The sequence below is a fragment of the Zingiber officinale genome, chromosome 4A, assembly GCF_018446385.1.
Source record: "Zingiber officinale cultivar Zhangliang chromosome 4A, Zo_v1.1, whole genome shotgun sequence".
NCBI classification, from domain to species: domain Eukaryota; kingdom Viridiplantae; phylum Streptophyta; class Magnoliopsida; order Zingiberales; family Zingiberaceae; genus Zingiber; species Zingiber officinale.
In genome coordinates this window covers 24,992,584-25,010,391 of record NC_055992.1, presented here as the reverse complement: position 1 = coordinate 25,010,391, position 17,808 = coordinate 24,992,584, and positions in this window count along the sequence as shown.

The window sequence follows — 17,808 nt, the reverse complement described above, 5'->3', positions numbered from 1 at the left end:
TTATTTTAAATCTTATCTTTTATAGATATCCATAAAAGGATTTAAAAGAGAGAGATTTTAATTTATAAAATATTTCTTTTAGAACTATCCATAAAAGGAATTTTTAAAAGAGAGATTTTAATTTTTTGTTTAAAATCTTTCCTTACTTGGAGAACAAGCATGTGGCCGGCCATGACAAGAAGAAAAGGAAGTTTTATTTTTTTTTTATTTTAAAACTTTCCTTTTTAGTCATTGGCAAGGAATATAAGGAAGTATTAATTATGTTTAAAACTTTCTTTATTTGCAAAGACCAAGGAATATAAAAGAGAGGGTAGAGGTGTCTCACCTCACAACAATACATCTTCTATTCCTCTCCTCTCTTCCTTGGTGGTGGTCGGTCCTTACTCTTTCTCTCTTCTCCTTTGTTTTCCCTCTTGGTGGCCGGCGGCATATTGGTGTGGAGATCCATTGATGACCGGTTGCTTGAAGGAGAAGAAGAAGAGAAGGATGTTCTCTTGTCTAGAATCCCTTGGAGGAAAGTTGGTGGCCAAACTTCATCATCTCTTGGGGAAAGTTGGTGTCCGAAACTTGAAAGGAAGAAGAAGGCTTGGGTGGATTCTCATCTTAGTAGATTGTCGCCCACACGACATCCGAGATAAGAAGAAGAATACAATAGAAGATTAAGAGGTTTATAAGTTACAAGAGGTATAACTAGTTATTAGTTTCCTCATCATAACTAGTTCATCTTTTGTATAGATCTTAAAAAACCAAACACAAGAGGTTATCGATTTTAATTATCATTTTTGTTATCGATTTTCGTTTCGATTTCATATTTCGATAATGTGTTTCTATCGAGGTCTCTATTGTTAAACCTTGTTTACTGTGAGAAGTTTAATTTTCCGATTTCTTTGAAAGGCTTTTGTCTAAGTAGTGGTGGATGATCCCATACCTAAGAAGGCCTAGTGTCTCGCCACGTTTGACCTGGAAGCTGATCCTTGAAATAGATATTTGATCAACTTCTATAATATGGTTTAACTTAGGAAGATCACATCGGTTGAACTTGAAGTAAGAATATTAAGTTTCGTTCCCAATTCAAGTTTAACTTCTAAAGGGAAAATTTGGATTAATAATGTTAAGCATCATTTGTAATCCAAATTTAACTTTAGTAGAACACATGGGTAGCTAGGATGGTTCTATGCTTGTACAAATTTTTGTACAGGGGAACTAGGACGGCATTCCGAGTAGCAACTAACACCAGGGGCCACCGACCGCATGCCTGTAGGCCGACTTGAAAAAGGCCCAACAACTTCTTATGGAGGAGCACCAAAAGTCGGCCGAGCAGGCCAGTAGGCTGGGCCAGATTGAGGCACAATTGAAGACCTACGATCATAAACTCGAGCTGACTTTCAAAAGGAAACAATGAGCCATCGCCGATCTGGAGGCCTGTAGGCTGGGCCGACCGCATGCCTGTAGGCCGACTTGAAAAAGGCCCAACAACTTCTTGTGGAGGAGCACCAAAAGTCGGCCGAGCAGGCCAGTAGGCTGGGCCAGATCGAGGCACAATTGAAGACCTACGATCATAAACTCGAGCTGACTTTCAAAAGGAAACAATGAGCCATCGCCGATCTGGAGCAAAAAAACTAGGATGCTCGGTAGTTGGTCGAGAAGTTAAAGAAGGCAGAGGACTCCTTGGTTGCCGAGCAGGAGAGCCACTCAGCTAAAGAGGGGGGCTTCAGGATCAAATGAAGCACCTTGAAGAGGATCTGGGGGCCTCCCGGGCGGCGTTGACAGCCTACCAGGAGGTCGAATCGGGCCGCTTCGCGGTCCTGAGACAGCAGTACCTCCGCTCGGACCAATTTCTGGAGAAGGCGACCAACCGGATTGTCCACTCGTTCGAGCTGGCCATCGACGCTACGCTCATCCAGCTGAAGACAAACGACCATATTTCTGAAGCTCTGCCCGACAAGGATGTCGACCGTGTCCAGCTCCTCGAGTCCATTCCCGACGAAGCTTTTGATTATATTGAGTGAGCGAGGGACTTGTAGAGAGCATATTTTTGTAAGCTTTGAATGTACTCCTGCCGTTCGGCAGTGTTTAACCTATTATCAATGAAATCTTTTTGTGCCCCTTCTTCGTATGCTATCTTTCTGCTGGTATTCGGCTATGTAGTTCCGATCGGCTATTATGACCATACTTTCAGTATTGAAAGATTCGCTAGGATCATACCTCTGGGGTTTATAGTCGCCGCTCGACTCTGGGTTTTAACGTCTCCACTAGACAATCTTCCAAGGCAAGAGTTTAAGGTCGCCGCTCAATCGTCGATGGAGGCATGGGTTTAACATCACCGCTCGACGATTTGGTGAAGATTGGGTTTAAAGTCGCCGCTCGACCGTTGATGGAGACATGGGTTTAACGTCGTCGCTCGACGATTTGGTGAAGACCGGGGTTTAAGGTTGTCGCTCGACCGTCGATGGAGACATGAGTTTAACGTCGCCGCTTGACGATAATTTTGATAACCATTTCTTTTTTCATTCCAATCCTGTGCTCAAAGGAAATAAGCAAAATGGAGAGTACACATCAATTACATTGGCGCACTTTCATCCAGTTCGATACGGCTGGAGATGGTTCGCGCTCCAAGGACGTTCTAGTTGCCGCCCGTCTTCATCCTCTAGGTAGTAGGCACCAGAGTGGAGCTTCTCCACGATTTTGAATGGTCCGACCCACGGAGCTTCTAGTTTAGTGACGTCGCCGACTGGCTTCACCTTCTTCCACACGAGGTCGCCGACCTGGAACGACCTCAGGATCACTCGTCGATTGTAGTTCTGCCTCATCCTTTGTCTATAAGTCATCAGCCGAACGACTGCTTTGTTACACATCTCATCCACGAAGTCCAGCTCCAGAAGCCTCTGCTTGATATTATCTTCGCTGTAGTGTTGTACCCGATTGGATTTGACCCCGACTTCGATCGGGACGACCGCTTCACCGCCGTATACAAGGTAGAATGGGGTTACACCCGTGCCCTCCTTAGGGGTTGTGTGGATTGTCCATAACACGCCAGGGAGCTCGTCCACCCAGCTCCCTCCGATATGGTTGAGTCGAACTCGCAAAATCCGCAAGATCTTCCAATTGGCGACTTTAGCCTGTCTGTTGCTCTGAGGGTACGCCACGGAGGTGAAGGCCTGTTGGATGCCATACTCCTTGCACCACTCCTTGAGTTTCCGTCCAACGAACTGTCTTCCATTATCTAAGACGAGTTAACGCGGAATGTCAAACCGACAGATGATATGCTATCAGATGAACTCTTGGACCATCTGCTCGATTATTTTTGTCAATGGCTCGGCTTCAATCCACTTGGAGAAGTAGTCTACCGCGACGAGTATAAATTTTCGCTACCCGGTCGCCATGGGGAAGGGTCCCACAATATCCATGCCCCATTGGTTGAACGGGCACAACATAGTGGAAGTCTTCATCTCTTCAGTCGGCCGGTGGGAGACATGGTGGTACTTCTGGCAGGACAAGCAGTTAGCTACTGTCCGAGCGACATCCTCCTGTAGAGTCGACCAGAAGTACCCTGCCAACAGAATCTTCCTTACTAGCAATCGACCGTCCGGATGCCCCCCAGAAGAATCTTGGTGTACCTCCCGTAGTATATAGTCCGCGTCCTCTAATCCGAAGCATTTAAGCAATGGCCTGGAGAAGGCTTTCTTATAGAGTTGGCCCCCGACGAGGGTGAAACGACCGACTCTTCTTCTCAATAAGCGGACTTCCTCCCGATCGGACGGTGTAGCTCCAGATCTTAGAAACTCTGTTATGGTCGTTGTCCAATCGCCAGGGAAAGTGAGCCCCTCCATCCGATCGACGTGCGCCACCAAGGATACTTGCTCAATCGACTGAGTAATGACGATCGACGAGAGTGAGCTCGCCAATTTTGCCAGCTTGTCCGCCGCTTGGTTACCGCTCGGGGGATCTTCTGGATGATTACCTCCTGAAGTTTGCCTTTAGCTTTTCGAAGGCTTCGGCATACAACTTGAGCCGCGTATTACTAATCTTGAATGCTCCCACCAGCTGCTGCGCAACTAATTGAGAATCAAAATGGATAAGCACCCTACCAGTGCTGACGTACTGAGCGGCTTGTAGGCCAGCGATAAGAGACTTGTACTCAGCTTCGTTGTTAGTTGCCTGGTACTCTAGTCGAACGGACAACTGCACCCGCTCTTCTTGTGGAGAGATAAGCAGTATGTCAATCCCACTACTCTAACGGGTGGACGACCCATCCACATATATTTTCTAGACCGAGTCGGGTTCAGGGTTTTATACCTCTGTGATAAAGTCGACTAAGGATTGCGCTTTGATGGCCGTTCGGGGATGATATTGGATATCAAACTCGCTAAGCTCCATTGTCCATTTGATCAACCGTCCGAATGCCTCTGGGTTAAGCAGGACTCTTCCAAGAGGGATGTTGGTCATTACCACGATAGTGTGAGCGAGGAAATAAGGACGAAGCCTTCGAGCGACGAGTACCAATGCAAATGCGAGCTTCTCAAGACCGGTGTAGCGAGATTTAGCATCCTTTAATATATGACTCAAGAAGTACACTGGTTGTTCCTCGCCGTTCTGCCGAACCAATGCCGAGCCGACAGCGTGCTCGGTCGAGGACAAATAGATCCGGAGCGGTTCACCGACAGTAGGCTTAGCTAGTACAGGTAGTGAGTTCAGATATGCTTTAAGTTCCTCGAAGGCCTGGTCACACTCCTCGTCCCACTGAAACTTGATGGCTCGGCGCAGAATCTTGAAGAAAGGAAGGCTCCGGTCAGATGACTTGGAGATGAATCTTGATAATGCTGTTATCCGGTCGGTGAGGCGCTGAGCTTCCCTCAAGTTTCTTGGTGGTGGCATATCTTGGAGTGCTTTTACCTTGCTGGGGGTTGCCTCAATGCCCCGCTCGGTGACGATATTCCCCAGGAAGCACCCACTTTTAGCGCCAAACAGATACTTCTGAGGATTTAACTTTATTTCATATGTTCGGAGTGTCTGGCAGGTCTCCTTGATATTTGCACAAAGATCGGCAGCTCAGAGGGATTTAATTAATATGTCGTCGACATATACCTCCATGTTGCGGCCAATCTGCCGCCGGAAGACTTTGTTCATCAACCTCTAGTAGGTGGCTCCTTCATTCTTCAAGTCGAACGACATTACGTTGTAGCAGTAGGTACCGTCGGCGGTGATGAAGCTGACTTTCTCTTGGTCTTCGTGGGTGAGCGACACTTGATGATACCCTTGATATGCATCCAGCATGCATATCAGCTCGCACCCGCCTGTGGAGTCTACCATCTGATCGATCCTGGGTAAGGGATAGAAGTCCTTCAGGCACGCCTTGTTAAGATCCCGGAAGTCGATGCAGACCCTCCATTTATTGCCCAGCTTGGAGACTAGCACCACATTAGCGAGCCAACTGAGAAACTGAACTTCGCGTATGTGGCCGACCTCGAGTAGCTTCTGTTGGAGCAATCCCAATGGTCCGTGCGAACATGTGTTTTGGTGTTTGGGCAAAGAGTTTAAGTTAGGTTCACACTTATTATTTGATATGTGTACTCGAATTGTGCAGGACTGTAGGATACACATGTGACTCAGGTTGACGACTTCGAGTTTGGTGAAGGATGGAGCATCCAAGGGACCGTGGAGAAGGCAACAAGGACAAGGGCCGAGGGAAGCGACTTCGAGGCATACGCGAAGGATGGCATTGGGGACGAGCCGCGAACTTGTATGCATCTGAGGGACGAGAGCCAAAGAGGAAGTAGGCTTGAAGATAAAAAGTCAAGGCTGCAAAGGAAGCGTCAAATGAGTCATAAGGGTGAGGGTCCGAGTGCTGTGAGAGAATGCACTTGGTACCAGTCGACTGCATATTTCATCAGTCGACTGGTGTAGTCGACTGGAGCAGTCGACTAGGAGTGAACAGAATGTTTCTATTCGCTCAGCCAGTGTGGAGCAGTCGACTGGTATCAAGCCGTTGGGATGTAACGGTCGAATTTCCACAGAGGATAGTCAATTGCATGTTTTGGCAGTCGGCTGGTAGGCGGGGTTTTCTAACCCGCGGCCTATATAACCAAGCCTTGGAAGCTTAGTTGAGGTTGACAAAATAGAGATGGTTAATCTCTATTAGTAGTCTACCTGTACCCTAGCGTTAAAGAAGTCTTGTGAGGGTTGTGGTGAGGTTTCTCCACCCACAAGGAGGTTGAGCTAGCCGAAGTTTGCCGGGGACTAATCCACTGACGAATTGAGGGATCGTCCATCTTACGGACACGCCGTGGAGTAGGAGCAAGTTATCTCCGAACCACGTAAATAAATGTGTTAGCGGTTTGCATTTCCTTTCTTAGTTTTAGCCTTTAGCTTGTTTATTTTGTTTGTATTCCACTCCATAAGCTAACATCGTAGGAGAAGCGATCAATTTGGGGGAACCGTCTATCCAACCCCCTTCAAGCCGCCCACCGATCTCCTACAAGTGGTATCAGAGCCGAGGTCGCACTTCACTGGACTAATCGTCGAGAAGAGCAAATACAAAAAGATGACCGGCTTGATTGAACCTCCTAAGTTTGAAGGAGGAAGCCTTGGGGACATCACATTTTGGATGATGAAGATGGAAGTGTTCTTCGACATAGATTGGGACACCATGATGGTGATCAAGGACCCGTTCGAAGTCCCAAGAGACAAGATGGGAAAAAGACTCCGACCACGACATTGGACGGAAGAGCAAACCTCACGATCGGAGGCAAACTCAAAGGTAATATCAATCTTAATAGATATATTACCGTCTAATGTGATGAGTGGTGTAGGTGAATATAAGAACACCCACGATTTGTGGAGCAAAGTGAAGATGGCTCTATGGAAAGAACCTAAACCTACACAAGAAGAAGAAGAACCCAAGGAGATGGGTTTAATTGCTCAAGTTGAGGAGGAGCAAACGGAAGTTGAGCCATGCTCAACATCCGAGGAGGAGAAGAATGAAGAAAGGCCATCCACAAGTGTGGATGAGGAAGATGTTGGAGCAATCCCGATGGTCCGCGGGACCATGTGTTTTGGTGTTTGGGCAAAAGGTTTAAGTTAGGTTCACCCTTGTGTTTGATATGTGTATTTGAGTTGTGTAGGTTTGCAGGATACACATGTGACTCAGGTTAATGGTTTCGGGTCCGGTGAAGGATGGAGCATCCGAGGGACCATGGACAAGGCAGCGAGGACAAGGACCGAGGGAAGCGACTTCGAGGCATACGCGAAGGATGGCATTGGGGACGAGCCGCGGGCTTGAATGCATCCGAGGGACGAGAGCCAAAAGAATTAGGCTTGAAGGCAAGAGGTCAAAGCTATAAATGAAGCGTCAAATGAGTCATAAGGGTGAGGGTACGAGTGCATGAGAGATTGTACTCGGAGTAAAATCCTAGTTTTAGGGTTTCACTGTAGCAGCACTGTAGCAGCACTGTAGCGCTACTGTAGCAGTCAACTGGTTCAGTCGACTGGGGCAGTCGACTGACTGTAGCACTACTGTAGTAGTACTGTAGCAGTCGACTGCATGTTTTAGCAGTCGACTGGTAGGCGGGGTTTTCCAACCCGTGGCCTATATAACCAAACCTTGAGAGCTTGGTTGAGGTTGACGAAATTAGTGGTGGGTAACCTCTAATTAGTAGTCAACTAGTGCCCTAGCAATCCAAGTGCTCTTGATCGAGTTGTGGCGAGGTTTCTCCACCGACAAGGAGGATTGTGCTAGCTGGAGTTTCCAGGGATTAATCCACCGACGGATTGAGGGATCGTCCACCTTACGGACACGCCGTGGAGTAGGAGCAAGTTATCTCCGAACCACGTAAACGAACGTGTCAATTGGTTTGCTTGTCTTTCTCATTCTTAGTCTTTAGCTTTCGTATTTGTATTTGTATTGTTTGTATTCCGCTGTACTAACAAATACATAGGAAGCGAGTATTTGGGGGTGCCGTCTATCCAACCCCCCTTCAAGCCGACCACCGATCTTCCAACAAGTGGTATCAGAGCAAGGATGCTCTTTATTGGACTAATCGCCAAGGAGGCAAAAGATGCCCGGCTTGATTGAACCTCCAAAGTTTGAAGGAGGAAGCCTTGGGGACATCACCTATTGGATGATGAAGATGGAGATCTTCTTCAACACGGATTGGGACATCATGATGGTGGTAAAGGAGCCATTCAAAGTCCCAAAGGACAAGAAAGGAAAGAAGCTCTGAACACGACATTGGACGGAGGAGCAAACCTCACGATCGAAGGCAAACTCAAAGGTAATAGCAATTTTAATTGATTTATTGCCTCCTAATGTGATAAGTGGTGTAGGTAAATATGAGAACGCCCATGAATTGTGGAGCAAAGTGAAGAAATTTCCATGGGAGGAATTTTTGCCTACACAAGAAGAAGAAGAAAAATCCGAAGAAAGTGATGGAGTGGTCCAAGAGGAGAGGAAGGACCAATCGGATGTGGAGCCCAAGGAGATGGTTTTAATGGCTCAAGAAGAGGAGGAGGAGCAACCGGAAGTTAACTCATGCTCAACTTCCGAGGAGGAGGAGGATGAAGAAGCATCGTTAACATCCTCAAGGGTTGAAGAAGAATCCAAGACGGAGGAAGAAGAGATCTTGGAGGTCAACCTAGTGAGCACCTCCACCGAAGCAAAGTCAAAGGACCACATCATTTGCTTCGGTTGCAATGAGAAGGGACACTACAAGAGTAGGTGTCCAATGAGTAAGAAGAAAATATCTCCTAAACTTAATTCAATTCCTTTAGAATCTAATTTGAGTTGTAGGAAGAAGAAGGAGAAAAAGCACATTAGATGCTTCACGTGTGGAGAACTTGGACACTACCACACAAGATGCTCGAGGAAGGGAGAGTTCAAGAAGTTGGAGTATCTAAAGAAGTGGGAGAAGAAGAAGAGGAGCTCAAGTCAAGGGGGAGCTTCAAGGGTAAGGGAGGTATACCCTAATTTGAAGTGTAATTCAAATTCAAATTCTTATATTCCCGTGCATGCTAGGAAAAATAATGATTATCATTATGTAGAAATGAAAATTTTTTGTTTTAGATATCATGATAGGAATATGGTTAATGTAGATCAAAACCCTAGGAAACCTATGCATGATAAACCTAGAAATGGTAGACCTAAGGAGATCCAAGACATTAATCCCAAGAAGGGGAGACACATGCCTAGAAAGGGTAGGTCTAGGAATGCCCAAGGTGGACATGTTGACTCTAGGGTTAGGAACTTAGAAAGGGAAAATCAATCTTTGAAGTCAAAGCTTGATAATTTGGAGAAATTCCTTAAGAGATTCACTATTGGATCTAAGGGATTAAATATGATGTTGGGTAGTCAAAGACCCAATAATGATAGATCGGGCTTGGGATACCGATCTAGTCCCTCCAAGGTCAAAAGGAGACCATGTGCTAGGGTGACACATGATAAGGGCAAGGGAGAGTCATCCAAGGCCAATAAAAAGAAATATGCTAGGGTTGCATATAATTATGGCAAGGATGATGTGTCCAAGGTCAAGAAGATAAGGATATCTTCTAAGGGACATCATTGTGGTTTGGACACAATAAATGAGTCACCTAGGGAGGTGGCTAAGGTTAAGGGCTCTAGGGGGAGTTCTAAGAGTCAAATTGGGACCCATGGCCAATGGATCTCAGGTGGGTTGTACTTGTGAGTCTAGAGGGGTCATGGGATGTGCCAAGTGGTTTAGAGACGGACTTGAGTCTCAAACCTAGGGTTTTGGCACAATTTAGTTTTGTTTCATGCTTAGAAATATGACATTGGGGTCATATAGCATGATAATTGATTTTGGATGTATAGATGCCATATAAACCAATGCTAGAGATGCATTGTAGGTTAGTATGGGCAAATACATCAAGAGGAAGCCAAAATTAAGACTTTAGGTCAAGGTTAAATTGAACCATTTAGTTAGTTTTGAATTTTGTGTTAATCTTGGGATTGGTGATAGATACATTTTTGAATGTATTTTTCCCAAGTAGACATGGGTAAAACAGACCTCTCCACAAAATTTGGGGATTTTTAGAGGTCTGTGGAATTATTGGTGCATTTCTGAAATTGGGTCAGAAATGTTGAAAAAGACTGAAAAACTGTGCCAGTCGATTGCTAGTTTTAGCAGTCGACTGCACCAGTCGACTGCTAAAAGTTACAGTCAACTGGCAGCGAACAGAAGCATTCTGTTCACTCAGCTAGTGGTGACCAGTCGACTGGTACTTCTTGTAGTCGACTGATACCAGTCTGAAATTGTCTTCAGCACTGAATTTTGACCAAGTCAACTCATACAAGTGTATGAAATCCATGGGGGATAAACACACGAGTTTAGGGTCATTTGGATGACAAGTTTTCAATAATTGGGATATTGTTGGAGAACTTTTTGGATGTTAGGCAAAGGGGGAGAAGTAAGGTTTAGTTGAGAAAACCTGAAAGTACGTTTGTGTAGGGGGAGCCTTGTGATAGGTTATTAAAAAGGCCGTTATAAAAATCCTAGCTCATGGGGAGCGTAGGTGTAGGGGGAGCCTTGGGATAGGTTCAAATGCATGATGCATTGTTACGGCGGTTGCCAAGTGTGTAACCTTGGCAACGTAAGTCCATTCAGTAGTGTAAGTCTAAGTGTGTAGCCTTGGCAACGTAAGTCCATTCGGCAGTGTAAGTCTAAGTGTTTAGCCTTGGCAACGTAAGTCCATTCGGCAGTGTAAGTCCAAGTGTGTAGCCTTGGCAACGTAAGTCCATTCGGCGGTGTAAGTCCAAGTGTGTAGCCTTGGCAACGTAAGTCCATTTGTTTTAGCATATTTATTTGCTATATGTTTTCCCTAACTTAAACGTATTGCCAAACACCAAAAAGGGGGAGATTGTTGGAGCAATCCCGATGGTCTGCGGGACCATGTGTTTTGGTGTTTGGGCAAAGGGTTTAAGTTAGGTTCACCCTTGTATTTGATATGTGTATTTGAGTTGTGTAGGTTTGCAGGATACACATGTGACTAAGGTTAATGGTTTCGGGTCCGGTGAAGGATGGAGCATCCGAGGGACCGTGGACAAGGCAGCGAGGACAAGGGCCGAGGGAAGCGACTTCGAGGCATACGTGAAGGATGGCATTGGGGACGAGCCGCGGGCTTGAATGCATCCGAGGGACGAGAGTCAAAGGAAGTAGGCTTGAAGGCAAGAGGTCAAAGCTGCAAATGAAGCGTCAAATGAGTCATAAGGGTGAGGGTACGAGTGCATGAGAGGTTGTACTCGAAGTAAAATCCTAGTTTTAGGATTTTATTGTAGCAGTACTGTAGCAGTCGACTGCATGTTTTAACAGTCGACTGGTGTAGTCGACTGGCAGCGAACAGAATGTCTCTGTTCACTCGGTTAGTGTGGAATCGAGCCGTTGGGGTGTAATGGTCGAATTTCCACAGAGGGCAGTCGACTGGTAGGCGGGGTTTTCCAACCCGTGGCCTATATAACTAAGCCTTGAGAGCTTGGTTGAGGTTGACGAAATTAGTGGTGAGTAACCTCTAATTAGTAGTCAACTAGTGCCCTAGCAATCCAAGTGCTCTTGATCGAGTTATGGCGAGGTTTCTCCACCGACAAGGAGGATTGTGCTAGCCGGAGTTTCCGGGGATTAATCCACCGACGGATTGAGGGATCGTCCACCTTACGGATACACCGTGGAGTAGGAGCAAGTTATCTCTGAACCACGTAAACGAACGTGTCAATTGGTTTGCTTGTCTTTCTCATTCTTAGTCTTTAGCTTTCGTATTTGTATTTGTATTGTTTGTATTCCGCTGTGCTAACAAATACGTAGGAAGCGAGTATTTGGGGGTGCCGTCTATCCAACCCCCCTTCAAGCCGGCCACCGATCTTCCAACAGAAGATATAGCATCTACATCCTCAAGGGTTGAAGAAGAGTCCAAGATGAATGAAGAAGAGGTCTTGGAAGTGGTTAACCTAGTGAGCACCTTCACCGAAGTAAAATTAAAGGACCACATTGTGTACTTTGAGTGCAATGAAAAGGGACACTACAAGAGTAGATGTCCAATGGGTAAGAAGGTAACTCCAAAACCCACTCAAATTATTTTAGATACTAATTTGGGTTGTAGGAATGATGGTGTTAAGAAGAAGAAGGAGAAGAAGCACATTAGATGCTTCACTTGTGGTGAGATAGGGCACTACCACACCAAGTGCCCAAGGAAGAGAGAGCTCAAGAGGTTGGCATATTTGAGGATGTGGGAAAAGAAGTGGAGGAAGAATGGAGGCTCATGTCAAGGGGGAACTCCAAAGGTAAAGGGTAAGGTAAACCCTAGTTTAAATTTGAAGTCAAATTTAAATTCTTCCATGCATAGGAAAAATAATGATTATCATTATGTAGCAATAAAAAATTTTGGATTTAAATATCATGATAGGAATAGGACAATTGTCGATCAAAACCTTAGGAAATCTATGCATGAAAAATTTAGAAATTGTAGACCTAAGGAGACCCAAGGCATTAATCCCAAGAAGGGGAGACACATGCCTAGAAAGGATAGGTCTAGGAATGTCCATGGTGGACATGTTGACTCTAGGTTTAGGGACCTAGAAAGGGAAAATCAAGCTTTGAAGGCAAAGCTTGATAAATTGAAGAAAACCCTAGAAAAATTCAATGTTGGATCTAAGGGTTTAGACATGGTGTTGGGTAGTCAAAGACCCAACAATGATAGATTGGGTTTGGGATACCGATCTAGTGTCTTCAAGGCTAATGGAAAGTCTTATGCTAGGGTTGCATATGACTATGGTAAGGAGAAGTCAATAAATGGCAAAGGAAAGTCATTTAAAGGTAAGGAGAAATTAACCAAGGACAAGGTGTCCAAGGTTAAAAAGATTAGGTTTGTAGGCCAAGTGTCACCAGAGGTGCACCGATGTGGCCTAGCGATTGTGGATGAGTCACCTAGGGATATGGTTAAGGTTAAGGGCTCTAGGGGGAGCTCTAAGAGTCAAATTGGGACCCATGACCAATGAATCCCAGGTGGGTTATACTTGGGAGTCTAGAGGAGCCATGGAATGTGCCAAGTGGTTTGGAGATGGACTTGAGTCTCAAACCTAGGGATTTGACACAATTGGTTTGTGTTTCATGCTTGGAAATATGACATTGGGGTCATATAGCATGATAATTGGTTTTGAATGTATATATGCTATATAAACCAATGCTAGGGATGCATTGTGGGTTAGTATGGGCAAATACATCAAGAGGAAGCCAAAACTATGACTTTAGGTCAAGGTTCAATTGAATCATTTAGATAGTTTTGGATTTTGTGTCAATATTGGGATTGGTGATAGATACATTTTTGAATGTATTTTTCCCAAGTAGACATGGGTAAAACAGACTTCTCCATAAAATTTGGGAATTTTTAGAGGTATGTGGAATTATTGGTGCATTTCTGAAATTAGGTTCAAAATGCTTAAAAGGACTGAAACAACGTACCAGTCGACTGGTACAGTTACCAGTCGACTGGTAACAGTGAAAATCGAGCACAGAATGGTTCTGTGTGTTGTTTCGATAAGGCCAGACGACTGGGGCAATCGACTGATACCAATCTGAAATTATTTTCAGCATTGGTTTTTGACCAGGTCTGCTCATATATGTGTATGAGATCCATGGAGGATGAATATACGAGTTTAGGGTCAGTTGGATGATAAGTTTTCAACAATTGGGATATTGTTGGAAAGCTTTTTGGATGTTAGGCAAAGGGGGAGAAGTAAGGTTTAGTTGGGAAAACCTGAAAATGCCTTTGCATAGGGGGAGCCTTGTGATAGGTTCTTAAAAGTCCTGTGGGAAATCCTAGCTCAATGGGGAGCATAGGTGTAGGGGGAGCCTTGGGATAAGTTCCAATGCATGTTGCATTGTTTGTTCGACAGTGTAAGTCCAAGTGTGTAGCCTTGGCAACGTAAGTCCATTCGGCGTTGTAAGTCCAAGTGTGTAGCCTTGGCATCGTAAGTCCATTTGGCGGAGTAAGTCCAAGTGTATAGCCTTGGCATCGTAAGTCCATTGGTTTTAGCATATTGATTTGCTATTTGTTTTCCCTAACTTAAACGTATTGCCAAACACCAAAAAGAGGGAGATTGTTGGAGAAATCCCAATAGTCCGTGCGACCATGTGTTTTGGTGTTTGGGCAAAGGGTTTAAATTACGTTCACCCTTATTATTTGATATGTGTACTCGAGTTGTGCAGGACTGCAGGATACACATGTGACTAAGGTTGACGGCTTCGAGTTTGGTGAAGGATGGAGCATCCGAGGGACCGTGGAGAAGGTAGCAAGGACAAGGGCCGAGGGAAGCGACTTCGAGGCATACGCGAAGGATGACATTGGGGACGAGTTGTGGGCTTGTATGCATCCGAGGGACGAGAACCAAAGAGGAAATAGACTTGAAGACAAAAGGTCAGGCCGCGAAGGAAGCGTCAAATGAGTCATAAGGGTGAGGGTCCTAGTGCTGTGAGATAATGTACTTGGTACCAATCGACTGCATGTTTCATCAGTCGACTAGTGCAGTCGACTGGAGCAGTCGACTGGGAGTGAACAGAATGTTTCTATTCGCTCAGCCAGTGTAGAGCAGTCGACTGCTAGTTTTAGCAATCGACTGGTATCGAGCCGTTGGGATGTAACGGTCGAATTTTCACAGATGACAGTCGATTGCATGTTTTGGCAGTCGACTGGTAGGCGGGGTTTTCTAACCCGCAGCCTATATAACCAAGCCTTGGAAGCTTGGTTGAGGTTGACGAAATAGAGGTAGTCAATCTCTATTAGTAGTCTACCTGTGCCCTAGCGTCAAAGAAGTCTTGTGAGGGTTGTGGTGAAGTTTCTCCATTCACAAGGAGGTTGAGCTAGCCGGAGTTTGCCGGGGACTAATCCACCGACGGATTGAGGGATCATCCACCTTACATACACGCCGTGGAGTAGGAGCAAGTTATCTCCGAACCACGTAAATGAACGTGTTAGTGGTTTGCATTTTCTTTCTTAGTTTTAGCCTTTAGCTTATTTGTTTTATTTGTATTCCGTTGCGCAAGCTAACATCGTAGGAGAAGCGATTGATTTAGGGGCGCCGTCTATCAAACCCCCCTTCAAGCCGGCCACCGATCTCCTACAGCTTCTCAATCTCCGTTCGGATAATCAAGTTCTGTTCAGCACTGAAGTCTCTCTTTCTCTGCTTCACCGGTCGAGCGTTCGGTCGGACGTGGAGCTCATGCTGTGCGACGCTCGGGGAAATGTCGGACAACTCATGTGTTGACCATGTGAAGACATCATGGTTCTGCTAAAGGCGTCTGATCAACTCGGCCTTCTGCCCGACCTCCAAGTCAGACGCTATGAAAGTCGTCGCCTCTGCTCGGCCAGGATGTATCTGTACTTCTTCCTTTTCTTCATAAATTAAAGTGGGAGGCTTCTCGGTTATGGCACTTACCTCTATCCGAGGCGTTTTCCTAGCGGACTTTGCTTCCGTTTTGATCATCTCGACGTAGCAGCGCTGAGCAGCCAACTGATCTCCCCTTACTTCTCCGACCCGATCCTCCACCGGGAACTTGATCTTCTAGTAGAAGGTTGAGACAGCCGCCCAAAATTCATTGAGGGCCGGTCAACCCAATATGACATTGTAGGTTGAGGGGGCATCTACTACGATGAAGTTGGTGGCCCTCATCCTCCGAAGTGGTTCCTTCCCGAGCGAGATGACCATCTTGATCTAGCTAATTGGCAAGACTTCATTGCCGGTGAACCCGTATAGAGGGGTCGTCATTGGCAACAACCCGCCTCGGTCAATTTGGAGTTGGTCGAATGCCTTCTTGAAAATAATATTGACCGAGCTGTCTGTGCCAACGAATATATGATGAATAGTGTAATTGGCTATTACCGCTCGAATAATGAGTGTGTAGTCGTGCGACACTTCAACTCCCTCGAGATCACGGGGACCGAAGCTGATGTCGGGTTCGCTGGCCTGCTCCAGACTGTAGCCCACCACATGGATTTCTAACCGCTGAGCGTGTGACTTCCTAGCTCAATTGGAATCTTTGTCGGTCGGCCTGCCGGCTATGATGTTGATCTCCCCTCAAGCAGCATTGCTCTTGTTCTCCTCCTCTCGAGCGGACGACCTGTTTCGCTCTCGCCCGGCTCTGGCCGGCTCTGCGCTCCTCCGATGAGGCGGCCTCGGGGATCGCCTTGCTTCTTCTCTCCGCTCGGAACGATGATACTCGTGTCACTGGTCAGGAGAGGGGGATCGACGACAATAACTCCTAGGCAGCGGTTGGGCGACCGGGTTGAACCCGCGATAGTCGCGGGTGTTATGAGTTGCAGACTGATAGAACGAGCAGAACAAAGGGATCCATACCTTCCCCTTGGGTCTTGGTCGCTCTGCGGCAACATGCTGGATGGCGTGCAACCTTGCTTCCTGGTGTGAACGCACTCCTTCGGCTCGTGGCCCTCTCGGCGGCTGATGGCTGGACGGCGGGTGTCGCTCGGTTGGCGCTGATGGTTCAGATGGAGCCTCCTTTTTTCTGGTCCCCTAGGCTTCCTCCAGGTTTATGTACTCATTGGCCTTCTTCAACATGTGGTCGTAGTCGCGGGGCGACTTTCAGACGAGCGATCGGAAGAAGTCTCCGTCCACGAGCCCTTGTGTGAATGTGTTCATCATGGTCTCGGACGAGACCGAGGGGATATCCATTGCCACCTGGTTGAAGCGCTGGATGTAGGCTCGGAGAGTCTCCCTCTGGCCTTGTTTCATGGAGAACAGGCTGACGTTTGCTTTCTGATAACGTCTGTTGCTCGCGAAGTGGTGAAGGAAAGCCGTTCGGAAGTCCTTAAAGCTTCTGATCGACCCATCCAGCAACCTCCGAAACCATCGGCGTGTCGAGCCGGAGAGCGTAGTGAGGAAGACTTGGCACTTGACTCCATCTGTGTACTGATGCAGAGTGGCGGCGTTATCAAACTTACTGAGATGGTCGTCCAGGTCGGTCGACCAGTTATATTCGCCGATCGCCAAGGGAGCTAGTGCCTCGGCAACGGATCCTGTAGAATGGCCTTGGAGAATTGTTGGTTGACCCGCTCGGGCGACGAATCAGCTTGGGGCACTTTGCCTTTTCTTGCGTCACGCACGGGAGCCTCGTCCGAGGAAGAACTCCGGTCTTGGTTGGCCTGAGCAATTTCTGAGAGTGTCTGAAATAACGCCCGGTGAAACGAAATGGGCGCTGGTAGAACTTCTCCTGAAAAGTTGCTCCGACGGATCCTCGTGCGCCGCCCGACTCCCTGAGGGTGACGTCGCTTGCTGCACCAGATGATCGGCTAATGCCTTTTGCTGTTGTTGTTCAGCTATCTTTGCCGCTCGCACTTGAATGAGCGCATTGAGCTCCTCTGGAGTGAGCATCACGGTGTGGAGGCGTCCAGCTTCTTCCATCTCCTCAGCTCGGATTCAGGTGCGTTCCCACAGACGGCGCTAAATTTGATCCTGCCCGAGTGTGAGTAGACGGACGCTGGGAAGATGATGCTTACGTTGACTGGATGTTGACTGAAGGTGATGCGGACCTCCAACGAGCTAAGCCTGCAACCACAGAGTCGTTAGTGCCGAGCCAAAGAGGGGTTCCTCGACGATGGTCCTCCGACGCTCAAGTTAGCTATCGGCAGCAAGCAAATGAAGTAGAGAAGAAAGGAGCAACACCGTGACTATAGCTACAGTGATGAAAAGCATACCTCCGATGAAGCTTTGGGGCTTCTTATATAGAGCTCCCAAGAGGCACGCACACGCTTCCCGAAGCATACCTGGAAAGACTGTGTCAGAAAAGCATGCCTGAC